The 14,499-nt window shown below is 31.3% G+C and overlaps 1 non-coding gene across 1 annotated transcript; it reads left to right on the top strand.

The window, feature by feature from the left end:
• The first annotated feature begins 7,566 nt into the window (after positions 1-7,566).
• On the top strand, positions 7,567-7,639 carry Trnav-cac. The gene has a single exon. It is a non-coding gene; the product is annotated as a tRNA-Val (tRNA).
• The last annotated feature ends 6,860 nt before the right edge of the window (positions 7,640-14,499 follow it).

The following is a 14,499-nucleotide window of genomic DNA, read 5'->3' on the forward strand; positions in this document are numbered from 1 at the left end:
AAGAAATTATAGTTTATAAAAAAATAATAAATGAAAAATCTATAAATAATGCTTACTTTTAAATTTGAAATATGTGAGCATTAGCCTATGTGTCGAAGCTTCCATCCATCTGCTGAAATGGTTGTAAAATCCTCATATTTATAACATCCGTACCTAGGTACAAGGTTACCACGATATTTTTTTAAAGTGTTTCCCTCAAGGTTGTGTACATAAATCTCTATTATGAAACTTAGATACTTCATTCCTTGGAGATGCTTAATGCATTTAAATTTCCAAAGTAAAAAGGGATATCTGAACCTAATTTTTTATTTACAATTTAATATGTATATGCGTCTATTATACTATAAGTTTTAAATTTTACAAATTTCCGTCTGGAAAATGAGCTCTTTCGCTTGTCCTTCAGTGTCCTTGTAGCACTCGTATTCGGAAGAGGGAAACATTTATTGTCAACGAGCGTGGTTACACGTTTTACAAAAAAGAACTGTATTCAAGTTAGAAACATATCTATTTTAAAACTAATTTTAAAACTAGTTTTAAAACTTAAATCTTGAATAAAAGTTTTAAGTGCCGAAACTTGATTAAGAGATAGAAATCGAGAACATTTATTATTTGAGAAAATTGCAATATTAAAAATTGCTTTTGGTTTCAGCAAAATTTTCCTTACCCCAACAACACAAAGAGATAACAAATTTCCAAAGTAGCAAGGGCCTTCCTAGGTTGAAGATATATAAGAAAATTGGTGAATAGTTATATTAAAAATACTTACAAAATTAATTACGAATATTTACAGCTTTAAAAACAAGATATCTGTTTTATCTCCACATACTTCACAATTATTATTAACAACCAAGTAAGTATTGAGACAACCAATGATTCGGAAATAGTTTTGATGGTAGATATATCTTCCAATGACCACGATTTGTTTCAGAAAGGCTAGTATTTCAAAAGAAGTTGCCAGTTATTTCTTACTATAACAGCTACAACGCTACCATTTGTGCTGTGAGTTGTGATATAGTCTAAACATGAATGTTCGGAATGTAAATTTGGAATTAATATCTAGGTGCCATAAAACTGAATTACAAAAGTATAGTAACTTATCTGTATAAAAATAATTCGTGTTATATAACTCGTTCCCATTAATTTCTGAACTTCCCATACTACGTAAAACTACGCCTTTCAGAAAACCCATTGTTCAGAATCTGTTTCGAGACCTCTCAAAAAGCAAATTTGTTTTAGATTTGATAATTTTGTTATTCAATAAAGTTAAATCTCCTATAAACGAGATTAGACGTTTAGTAATGATTGTGACAAATTGTTTTCAAAATTGCGATCTTATAAATGCCGTAGCACCAGAAGTTGTTTAGAATAGTAATACTTGAACGTTCAATAAGTCTTTGAAAGGAATATTAAATAACTAACATTATTACCTGGTTTTATATTTTCCTTACATATCATCTTTGGTTAGGAGCGAATGGTCCACAATGTAAAATAATGGATGCTAGCAAGACAATAAATACGAGACAAAGCCTCGAATTCAATTCGACCATTTTCTCAAAAACATTGTTTGTGTTAAACTTAGTTAAATTACCAAGTTAAATCGACAATGTTGAAAACCAAGAAACTGTATGTGTTGTATCGTACAAAGAAATCTTTTGCGATTAGTCAAAGTGTAAGAACATTTCATGTCAAATCAAATCAAAATCAAATTATTTATTGCCATTGATCACATTTGCATACATGAAATTAGTCATTGTCATAAATTAAAATATAAAAGCACAGTAATAAAATACATCATCATAATTTAAAATTATAAAATATGAAATATGAAAGTACAATTATGCAATAATCATATAAAGAGCTCTGCATAAGACAAGTCAATGTAGAATCAACAGAACATTAAATCTACTTCACAGTTGAGAAATTCAGCTAATGTATAAAATGGACTACTCAACAGCCAATTCATTAGCTTACTTTTAAACACAGTAAGAGATACTGCTTGCGCAGACTCATCTAATTTTTGTTAAAAAAGTTTACACAATTTATCTTATGAGATGAACCAATTTTAGTTAATCTATGCTGAGGAATAATATAAACCATATTTCTGAGCTTAAACATATTTCTTGTATTATGTACATGTATGTCTTGCCTGGTGAGGAATAAGTGTAGGTTAGATTTTGTGTATAATAATACCTGAAAAATATAAAGATTGATAACGGTTATATCCCCAAATGAACAAAAAGTGGTCGGCAATGATCAAAAGGACCTGCTCTACAAATAGATCTTATAACTCTCTTTTGAATCAACAAAAGATCTCTCACAGATGTTGCATGACCCCAAAGAATCAGACCATAAGAAATATGGGACTGAAACAAACCAAAATATGCTGTTTCTTAAATATTCTATAGTAACAATGTCTCTCAATTTCCAAATCAGGTAACTAACCCTAGAGATCCCTACAGCACAGGTTTTTAATGTGATGAGACCAATTTAATTTTGAATCAAATGTACATACCCAAGCAACTTTACTGATTGAACCTCCTGAGTTTGAGCTGATAAGCTTAATAGAATATTTTGGGTTTTATCTTGATTACAAAGCAATCTATTTGAGGAGAACCAATTCAATGCTTCAACTTCCCCTGATTTCATGGTCATTTTGAAGATTGATGAGATTCTTATTACAGGAGAAGAGAGAAGTGTCATCTGCATAAATAACAGCACCCACAGATACATTTTTTGGCAAATCATTAATCAAAATATTGAAGAAAAATGGGCCAAGTACTGAGCCTTGTGGCACTCCAATAGTAACTGTCTCCACAGGTGAATTTTTACCTTTAATTGAAACATATTGCTTTCTATTAGTCATGTAAGAATTTATAAGCATACATGAAATGTTTTGACAACCCATAAAAATGAAGTTTATTCAGAATAATTCTAAAAGGGACACAATCAAATGTTTTACTTAAATCCAACAATGAAAGAGCCACAGACTCTTTGTTATCTATTGCATTAAGGGAATAATTTACAATGTTCATAACAGCAGTTGTCGTTGACCTTCCCTTTTCGAAAGCCAAATTGTGACTCAGTAAAAAAAAGATTAAATGTTTTGAAATAAAAATGAAAGTTGATTGTGCATTAAAGACTCCAATATTTTAGAAAATATAGGAACAATAGATACAGGACGATAATTCTGAGGTAATTGTTTGTCGCCCTTTTTATAAATGGGGATAACTTTTCGATATTTTTAGTAAAATCCGAAAAAAAATTTCCAAACTCCAAACACTTATTAAAAACGAATGTTAGTGGTTCTTTAATGAAAGGAATAGTTTTTTTGACCAAAGTAATTTGGACATCCAATAAAAATCCATACTTTTAGAGTTTGAGAGTTTTGCTGTAATCTTTTCTACTTCATTTGGCTCAACTGTTTTGCCAAAAAAATGTTTCAGAAGGAACTGATCTATCGCCCAACAGATCATAATATAAGGTGTTAGTGGGTGGGAATACCATTTGAAAGTTGATGGACTGAATTTAAAAAGAAATCATTGATTCGTTTTGGATCAAGTGTTACTGCTTGAGAGTTGCCGCTAGAATTTTCCTGTTTAATGATTTCCCAGGCCGCCTTAAATTTATTTGGGAATACATTTATGTCACATAGTACAAACATTTCTACAAGCACTGAGCTACTAGAAATCAGTGTCCCTTAAAGAACAAAACACGGTCATAAACAAGAAATTTCCAAGACCCAAAAACTTTCACACACCTAAGTTTCTAGAGACTTTAAACTTCCAGAGAAATAAACTAAGTTATTTTAAACTCGTAGCTTGCAGAGACCAAGCTCTGAAGCCGATTGTAGTAGAAGGTGCCAATAGCATCTGGAAAGAACTGGCCTCTGGAAACCTCTAAAGGACAAGATCTTCTAAAACTTAAGACATGGGTTGAGTCGGGAGCTTTCTGAGACCAACAAATCAGAGAAAGCAAACTCTTGTAGAGGTTTAAAGCCTCAAAAATTTAGGCCTTGTTAGTTACCGTGAGCTACGTACATCAGTAAGTGCTATATCGCAGGAGATGCTAGAAACTGGAGTCTGCCACAGGCCCGAATCATCATTTAGCAGAAATATCCCATAATATCATTTAAAAACAAATTTATGAAATCATAAAGGCATTGCGTTGTCTGTAAACATTTGATCTAAAACAGAGTTTGAATTGAACAAAATTAATTAATTAAGCATAAACTATTTTCTTTAAAAAACAAACAGGCTTAAAAATCCTGTTATTAAGGTGAGTGCTAAACGCAGTTCACTCTATGCTGTGGGTTTCTCTTTAACACCATTATTTTTGCCGTAGTTAAGAAACATACGTTTTATTATTTTAAATAATTACTTTACATTGTGAAATTTTACTTTTAATTGCATTCTTGTTTCATTTTTGGTATACAGAAAATAACATGGTCTATGACATGAATATCACAAAAACGTTCAATGACCGCCTTTTAATAATAATTTGTATTTTAAAAAAGCAACTAAAATGGGGTACATGTAATTCGATTGCTTTCATGTTCTAAAAACTCCATTGGATTGATATAATGGAAAGTAACATAAGCTATAAGAGCTTCATAAGTTATATTAGTCAGAAACCAGAAGTTTCTAGAGGCCGATAGCTTGCGGAAACTACCTACTGACCGGAAGTTTCTAGAGACTAATTAGAGGCCGGCTGAGTCCAAACTAGAGGCCGGTAGCTTCTTGAGACTTCCTAGGGGCCAGTGCTTCCTGAGACTACCTACAGGCCGGAAGTTTCTAGAGACAAATTAGAGGCCGGCTGCTTATAAAATAGAGGCCAGTAGATTCTTAAGTCTTCCTAGAGTCCGGTTCTTCCTGAGACTAATTAGAGGCCGGTAGCTTTCAGAACAACAATAGTTATTATCTGAGTACATGTAGGTTTTATAATAATCAAAAACATTTCTGAAATAACAGAGTAATAACATTTTTATGTAAAACGTTGTAAACTAACATTTATAAATGGAAATAGTACTTACAGTACTTTAAGTAGCCCGAGATATTCCAGCAATCGTATTGGTTTTCATATTTATAATCCATTAAACTCTAAATGGTATTGGCACTGGTCTAATGGCATTCAAATGAAAGGGTAACCTGTGCTGTTAGCATGTGTACAGTTTACACACTAATCATTAAAGTGTTGTAATACCAAGTGCTGTTCTGTAACAGTATGTATCGGTATGTAATCGATGTCAAGATGATCTTGAAACCAGTTATAGACTTTCCGTATTGCAGCATGCGTCTCGGAATGCAAGGTTACTCAATGGTGTGAAAGTTTGACTAAAATAACTTATATTTCACATTACTTTCACCAAAATCGTCTGGAATTTTCAGATAAACTTGTTTCGTCAAAGCGTGCATTGTTTGGAATAGAGTTGAAATTTTTACACCTGCAGGTGACAAGGCTGTATTTAAATTATAAAATTATTGGATAAGTAAGATTATATTAAGTGTATATTGAATTATTTTCAAGGTGTTTCCAATGTGGAAGAGGTGAATTATAGTAATTTTGATATTCAAAAAGAAAGAAATACATTATAATACTAGTTTGATTTTGATAAATATAATTGTTATCTAAACACAATAGCTTAATAATCTATAAAAGTTAATGTGATTACATTAAAACAAATAATTTTAATATAGTATTTGATAGCAAAATGTAGCAATTACCAGAACTGGCGGTTCATTCGGCTGTAGTAAAGCTATTAAGGGTATCCAATTGATCTTTTAAAAATATTCAAACATTTCAGATGTTTTATAAAAAATACACTTTTTAATTAATTTCTTTTTAACGTTTAAATTCATGATTCTAAGACGTATAGACCTGAATTCTGTAACATGAAACTATGACAAACACAGAAATCCATAATTGGTCAACCCATTTGAGAGCTTTTACAAGTAGATTTAACAAATGGTTCATTCTGTGAACAAAAAATGGATATGGGTCGAACGTGCAGTAATTGGTTGTTTATTATATACAATTTATCTGAAACGAAAAAAAGTGCTATTCATTGTGATAAAATTCCTATTTAAAATGACACCCGTACATGATTTAATTTATTAGATGACACTGAAATGTACTAAAACAAATTGAAATATTTCTTAAATTTTAATATTAGAACCAAAATTTACAATTTCCTGTACAACCATGTGCTGTGATTGAAAAGAAAATTATCACGAAGTCAAAAGGTCCAAATAATCCAACTGAGAGAAACTTGCATTACTATTTGTGAACAATAATTTTACTTTGTTACATTACTTTAGACTGTTACATACTTTGTTACCAGTACTATAAATAAAAATAAACAGATTTTTTAAAGGAAGATTCTTCGAGCATAGGAAATATTATCATTTTATACTACTAGTGAATTGCAACACATTTTGCAATATTAATTTAATTTTGCAAGGCCTTTTAGAATCGAGGATTCCATCTTCAGGAAACTAAACTAATGAATAAGTAACAAAATATTTATAATATAAGTAAATGAATGAGTAATGAATAAGTAAATGAATATTTGCTTTTACTACCAATTATGAGTAAATACTAACATATAACACAATGGCTTAGCTAGAACTAGGGTTCTAATTAAATGGCCCGAACAACATCAGAATAAATTAATAATTCTAAATTTGAATGAATTAGATATGCTTAATTTAACGTTTCATGTAACTGATATATTTAAAACAAGTTAGATTGTTGTAACAAGAATTTTTGTTAGTTTTAGGGCTCTTGGAGTACTTTTTCTATTCCCTCATCTCTTAATAGTTACCCCACTGTGGTATCGTTATCTGTTGACATTATATTATAAATAAATAAATTGCGATTAGACGATTCAACCAAACGATAGCAAGAGAAAATTAGGTAACAGATATTTGTTATTCTATTGTTGTCCGACAGCGGAAATCCAATTCTGTCAGCTTTTGCTTTATTTCTGTCATAATAATTATGAACAATGTGGTGTTCTATTTAACATTGAAAAACTCAAGTAATCCATTGTTGCTTCGTATAATTTATAAAGGTGTTTAAATCAAGATGCCACCAATGCAATTTTAACAGGCAGAAAAGTTTTAATAAAAACCGTTTCATTGGTTTCTAAGAACGCACACTTTTTCTGTTTGGGCGTCAACTTCTGTGTTTGTTTTTAAACTCTTTCAATTCTATACATTGATAAAATGAAATCTATTGAATTTTGAGTTTAGCTCCAGTTGACCTTCCTTTTATGGCAGCGTCTGGTATCTGATTCCAGGAGTGAAGTCTGAGACAGCGTCAGACTACCAGACGGTGCCATAATAGGAAGGTAAGCTGGAGCTAAAATCAAAATTCAATGGGAAACATGAAATCTGTTATATTTTTGCCTATGAAGGCAAACTAATTGTACTGATGTATGAGAGTGGAAGATGAATTAAATACATTGTAATATAAATAAATGTTGTATTACTAAAACATTACAATATTAACCGGATTATTTTGTAAACCGCAGTTGCCAAATCTATTAAATACTATCACTCCTTTCAGGTTTCCGTAGTGTAGCGGTTATCACGTGTGCTTCACACGCACAAGGTCCCCGGTTCGATCCCGGGCGGAAACAGTTACTTTTTGTCTGAAGAAAGATTTTTGTTGTATAAATGAATACATGCGTTTTTAAGTAAAAAGAATTAAATTTTTACCAGAAACGACCATGAATTAAAAAATTATTTCAATTAAAAAACTATTTCTTAATTCAACATGCAACCTTACCAAATAGTTTAAAGCGTAATCTACAACTCACAACGAATTATTTAATTAGTTTTGAAATACTAGTTTGAATTTTTGAAGTAATTTTTAATCGAATTTATGAGTAACAAAACTTATTACAATACTGATCTTATCAATAAATATATAAATTACAATCATTAAAAGCGACGATTTATTTTTTGCAAATTATATTAAGGTGAATCAGATTAATCACTATAATTTATTTAAAAGTAAATTTTCAAATTTAAAAAAATTGAATTTAAGAGTTACCACCAAACATATATTAGTACTGATCGTATTATTAAATATATACATTACAAACATTAAAAGCAACTACTTTTTTTTAGTTAAAAGTGAATTACTATAATTGTTTTAAAACAAATATTTGTAATTTTTTACATTGTATTTAACAGTTAACACTAAACATATATCAGTAGTGATCGTATCATTAAGTATATAAATTACAAACATTAAAACCAATTTTATTTGCAATTTAAAAGGTGAATGACTATACTTTACTGAAAAGTAATTTTTACAATGGACCAAGGATATTTTGTGTGATCACGGGCCTATTAGAACTAAACAAAAAATATAAATCAGTACAATATAAGTTCGAAAAGTAAACTTAACATCATATTTGAGTTTCTCCTATATCTTTTTATCTCCTTATTTTTAAAGGTATGCATTTATTCTACAACTCACATATTTAGGCCTAATACGAGGCAGTAACTATGTAAATTATGAACCTTTGCAAAAAATATGTGAATTCTGTATTTTATTTGAGAATAGGCTGTATTAAATACTTTTAATAAAAGTTATTTATCCTAGCCTATTTTAAGTAAATTATATCGCGGTAATGATGTTCCTGTCTAAAATGTATTAATTTTATTATTAAAATGTTATACTAAACATATTATTAGAATTAAATTTTGAAATAGTTTGTAACTAATCAAATAATTCTGAATTAATAGAAATTTTCAAAATTAATGTCAAATAGGCGACCTAGTACTTTAACTAAAAACTTGCCAAAGTAAATATTTAATTATTAATAGAATTTTAATTATTATAATAGTTCTCCAGGAATCCTAGCCGTTATCCCGTTCAAACAAGTCAAAAATGCTAACAGAACTCAAAATCTTTGTAGGCTATATTAAGCTTCGCTTTGGAGTTCTCTCACCAGTCAACAAATGTTAGACCAAAACTAACATAGTTTAGACAAAACCTAATTTGTTTACTGAGGATTACTCACCAAAGTGATGATAAAATATTATAAAGATTTGAATTTTGACACCAATTCTTATAACCTTTGTGAACCTTATAGTTAAGACTCGCCCGCGTAAGGTTAAGATTAAAGATTAGAACCTTAATATTAATAGCACACTCTAGGAATCTGAAGTAACCCTTTTTTAATTTCATACCAATTATTCTTGAGACACGTGATATAGTCATTGGAATTTCTTCTACATCTTCATTAAAATCGTTGAACACATAGATAACGATATAGGTTGAGGGTCTGGATATAGAGATAAAACAGTACACTACTGTAGTTGTGCGTCTAGGATTTAACAGGATTTTTTGCTTGATTCCATGACGCACGAGATGATGGATTATTATGATTCACTCTTGACGCTCTAAAAATGAGGTTTGGTTACTAAATAGTCGTGCATCTGTCTCCAATCGTAAATCATTGTTTTCAAATTACCATCCACGTTTTGAATAAAATCTCTCTATAACTTTTCTGGTCGACCAAAGTTACATCGACACATTGCATTTCACAGCCCATTATGAACTGGGTGAAAAATAGTAAAGTGTTCATAATAACCTGATATTTTTACGAATAATATAGCAAGAAATCGCGATTTTTAGGATTTTCATTCACATTTCATTCGAAAATTCAAAAACTGCTGAGGCCTAAGCAAATATCGAAACATAATTAGGACTATATGTTATTCAACCAATCAAATTATATTCTTCCATAAATTAAAATATTTACACAATTTTGTGATATTAGAAAGGAAGTATTGTATAGAAGGAACATTTTGAAGTTATTATTATTAAGTTGCTTTTTGTATTTTCGTATAATTCAATATTTTCCATTTACCTACACAATGATACAGAAAAATGAATTATTTTATAACTCATTCAATGGAAGGGAGATAGAAACTGCTAATTCAAAACAGGGCTTTTTAGGAATGAGAAATTCTTGTAGCAAAAATAAAAAAAACCGTTGCGGTGCTATTCTTAGCTAAGAATTATAGTATGAGTATATTTCTTATATATCCAACATTTCTTATATCCAACGTTTACCACAGATGTGGCTGAAAAGTAAGAAACACACTCTTCTTTGGATTGTTAGTAAAGATATATTGAAACATTTAAATAAAATGTTACTAGGGAAGGGTATGATAAGCGGACCCGGTTTTTTATATCGAAATTGGCAAACGATATTACTCAATCATAACCATCTATATAATCAATTGATACTAATTAATTAATTTGAACAATTAACTTAAATAATCTATGAGCTACTTACAGCTGTAAACACTTTTAAGTAATACACGTAAGGTAATATTTCAATTTTACATGAGTAACATTTGATTATTAAGAATGGCAGTCAATTTTAGAAAACTACACAGCATTGCTTTGAAAGATGATAAGACATATTTTTCGTGGCTTCAACATGTCGGACTCGTACTGAAAAACCCATTATGTGAAATTTGTGGGAAAGAAACAAATGTAACTGATGAGAGGAGTAAATATGGTCGTCTTCAGTTTTCCTAATTTTGGTTATAATAATTTGTTTGATCAGTGTTAATATTACATTCACATTTTAATTTAAAACATATGTTTGTTGTTGCGGACTACAGACACTTTTATATCGATTGATAGTCTAGGATTTGAGATTCGAATATTAGGTATCGATGATTACATTCTTCGATATAAAAAACCAGGTCCGCTTATCGTACCCTACCCCGTTACTATTAATGCTTAGCAGCTAATCATCATAAATAAAATAAAATATATTAATAATTTCAAAATATTATATTTTCAGTGATGGTGTATTTTCATTCTCAAATGCCCAAAACATTAAATTTGCTCTAAAGCAATAGCAAGAACTGTGTAATATATTAGTTATTTACAAAGTTACTAAAGTAAAACGTATCAAACACCGCAAAAACATCTTGAATTTAAGTATTTTTATTTTTTAAAGTCAAAGATATTTTATAATACCTGAAGTGTACTTTCAAGCAAGAATAAGATTGCAATATTTATTCTCATAATACCTTTCCGACGATAATGATATTAATTATCATTCCGTCCCTCCGTGACGTATTTAAAACAACTTTGTGACTCAACGTTTCCCCCTGATTTCCTAATCCAGAAGGTCGGACGAAGTAGAGGAAGTGGGTCTGGTATGTCCGTGTGTTAGGCGCGCCGCCGCGCTGTGGCTGCTGACCTTATTGCGTACAGAGGTCAGTGTAGCAAGGTCGCGCCACGCCCGCCTGTGTCTTATCTCTTCCTGATAGCGCGTTATTATCGCCTCGTTATCACCGGCAATCCATCAACTACCAGTCCTTGGTTTGCGAAACTGGGCTACTTTCAGTCAATTTACCTGTAATATTTTGTGTATAAAACTCTCAGGCTCCCAATTACGATCAAGTTCTGCGAATGTTGCAACACACGCCTTCTTTACTATCCTTTCTATCCCAACATGTTTAGCCTTTCATTGAGTTAAGTTTCCCTAGTGAGTGAGAGGAATGAGTTTCCTTTGTATAACAAAACAAAATACTAATCCAGCAGAGGGTCAAGATGGATTTAGTCATATTGTCCTGAAAGAGATTATTGCAACACTGATTAAAATTCTGGATTGATATTGTACACGCTAAAGCATTTGGTATCTAAATTTATTTGAATGCTTTTTTTAATAATGTTTAATGCGTGACACGCCCTTGTAAGTCATAAATATACGAATCCCGTTGGTAGGATTTGAAGTGAACGAAATAATATTTCGGATCCTTTTTTATTTTGGACAATATAACAAATGAGTAACCTGTATGTATAATGAAAACAAATAGAAGTAAGGATATGATATAAAGAGGAAAGAAAAGAATTTTATAATGGGTTTTGGTACTTATTGGCTGAGCGTTGGCAAAGCCTATCAATCGAGGGGCTGGAAGAATTTCAGTTCTATGTGTTTGTCTGCAAGATATTTCGAAGACGAACAGACATATTGACTTAAAATGTTCCATAAATCTTAATTTTTATTTACACTACACTGAGTTCCATTATAGTGTGTGTTACTTCATAGGATTTGGATGTGCGTTAGTAAACATGTTGATGTTAATCCTAATGGTAACTATGATGGCAACTAGATAATAGCAAAATACATAAATTTGTAAATCTACTGAGCAAAGTTATGTATCATTTTAACATATGAAATATTAAAACAGGTACCCATAGACTTGAAATTTTGCATGCAGCTTCAGTAAAGCCTGTTAAGCGACACGTGGTGTAGTTGTGGTACTTGAATCTTCGGTCAAAAGCCATGGAACCCAGGCACAATCTACATTTCCTAATAGGTGGAATCCGCGTCAGTCATCCAACACTATACCGTTGAAGATAACCTGATGATTGTAAACCCCTTTTGAACAAAACGCTCGTGGAAGTTCACCGAAGATAGATGTTATACTGCTAACTCTCTCTAGTGTTATCTTGCTGCAGATAATTATCTCTATCCTAATTGGCCATTTGTGTCGGTCCACTGCAAACGTGTGCCCGGAGTGAGTTATATGCAAAAAAGCAATACTAATTGGTCCGTGTAACATGGTACCTTAACTGAACCAGAACAGTCTGCAGGAGCTTGTTAAAGTTCCACATAAATCTGTTCAGGAGGCTGATTAAGAGCAGTTCAGATAAAACAAGATATAAATACTGTAAGTTTAGTTATTTATTCTGCTAGTCGAATACTGAATGCTCTTTCTAGCTGTTAGGTCTGCAAATAATTTAATATTTTCAATGGCTGAGAATTTTGTCAAAACCATTAAGTATTTATTTAAACAGTGAATGAATATATAAATGAGTAGTATTTAAATATCAATAAAAATATTATAGACAATATACACTATTTCCATACATGTGAATTTTGTATCAAAAGTTAAGTGGGTGATTTACATAAGTTAATCTTGTTTATTTTTTTTATATTCAGTGAAATGTGTTTTTTTTACTTCCAGAATAGAATAAATGTATATAAAAGTAACATTGGATACAGTTGTAAAACAAATAACACATTAACTAACAGGTATTCTGACCTATAAATTAAATTAATGAATTAGATGTACGATCAAAAGATGCTGCATCTAGAGACATGTTGAAACAGTATCATTTAGTAATACAATAATTTCACTCCAACTTTTTTCAACAATTTTTTTGTCAAATGTCCTTTATGTAATGATTTTAAAAGATGTTCTCTTGTTTAGCAGACTATGGATTTAATATGAACCGTTTAAAATAGTATTCCCATATTTCACAGCATAGAACAGATCAAATTTAGACGTCATAGATTATTACAGTCCAGTCTAACAACTTTGTTAATTGAAGCTTATAACAAAGAAATATAACCGCCTGTATTAAAAGTTGCGTCTATGGATCGTAGTAAAATCTTCTTACTCCTTCTTCTTAAGAGGCGGCTATATTGCCGGAGCGCCTAATTTAGCGCCCCCTGGTCATAGCGCCCCCTCACTCGTGATGTCAATTTTTTGACAAGAAGGGGTGCAAAATCAGCACAAAGGCCGGGTTAAGCACATCCTTAGTTTAGCGGGGTTTTTATTCAGCGACTTGACAACGTACATGTCCTGATTTAGAATCCCCTCGATCCTATTTGCAATGGTCACGGGCACGCTGCGCTCGCTTATTCCTAATCGTTTCGTGGTAATTTTGATTGTAGTCCCATAAGAACAATGTTAAACCTCATACACTTTTATGCCCATATTTTAGTCTTATATTTATGGAAGTTGTCTCATTTTAATCATATAACTAAAAGCATTAAGCAATGTTATGCTTTTAAAATATAAAAAGGAACGATATTTTTTCATCGTATAAAAATAATGAAATATAGCGTAAAAAGAATATGTTAAAACATATAGAAAATATGAAAATAATGATAAAAAAATAAGGGCGTAAAAGTGCTTGGCTAGGTTAGCATTGTTCTTATGGGGAAAAAACTTAAGGTCATTTCACTACAGCCTGCTCTTAAGGTGATAATGTGAAATAAATTATCATTAATGTTCTACCTACTGGTGGTTTACCTTGATGAATTCTTAGTTGGCCTCTTTCAAGGATCTGAACTCTTGCCTTACTAATTACCTTGACGTATTCGCTAATCGCTCGGATTTTAGCATCGGATATTTTACAGCGCCAGTAGAATAAATCGTGATGAATGCGAGAAAAGATCTAATCGGCGCCAGCAACCACAGTAATGACTTCCTTAATGCCCTAAATCCTTCCTCATGACTCTCTACAGGATTCGACCCCTGACCCAACCTTACCTATCCAGACGATTCTGTGACCCCTGCAGCAGGGCAAAGATTCTTTTAGAGCTAGATGCAATTTCTAAGCTTCTTATCCTAAGAGATAAAAAATGTTTTTAATGTAATTCTCAATTCCTTGACTAAATATTTGAGGTGTGCTGGGCGTGAGAATCGCTCCTAAATCTAT

This window comes from Homalodisca vitripennis, chromosome 4 (assembly GCF_021130785.1).
Source record: "Homalodisca vitripennis isolate AUS2020 chromosome 4, UT_GWSS_2.1, whole genome shotgun sequence".
NCBI classification, from domain to species: Eukaryota; Metazoa; Arthropoda; class Insecta; order Hemiptera; family Cicadellidae; genus Homalodisca; species Homalodisca vitripennis.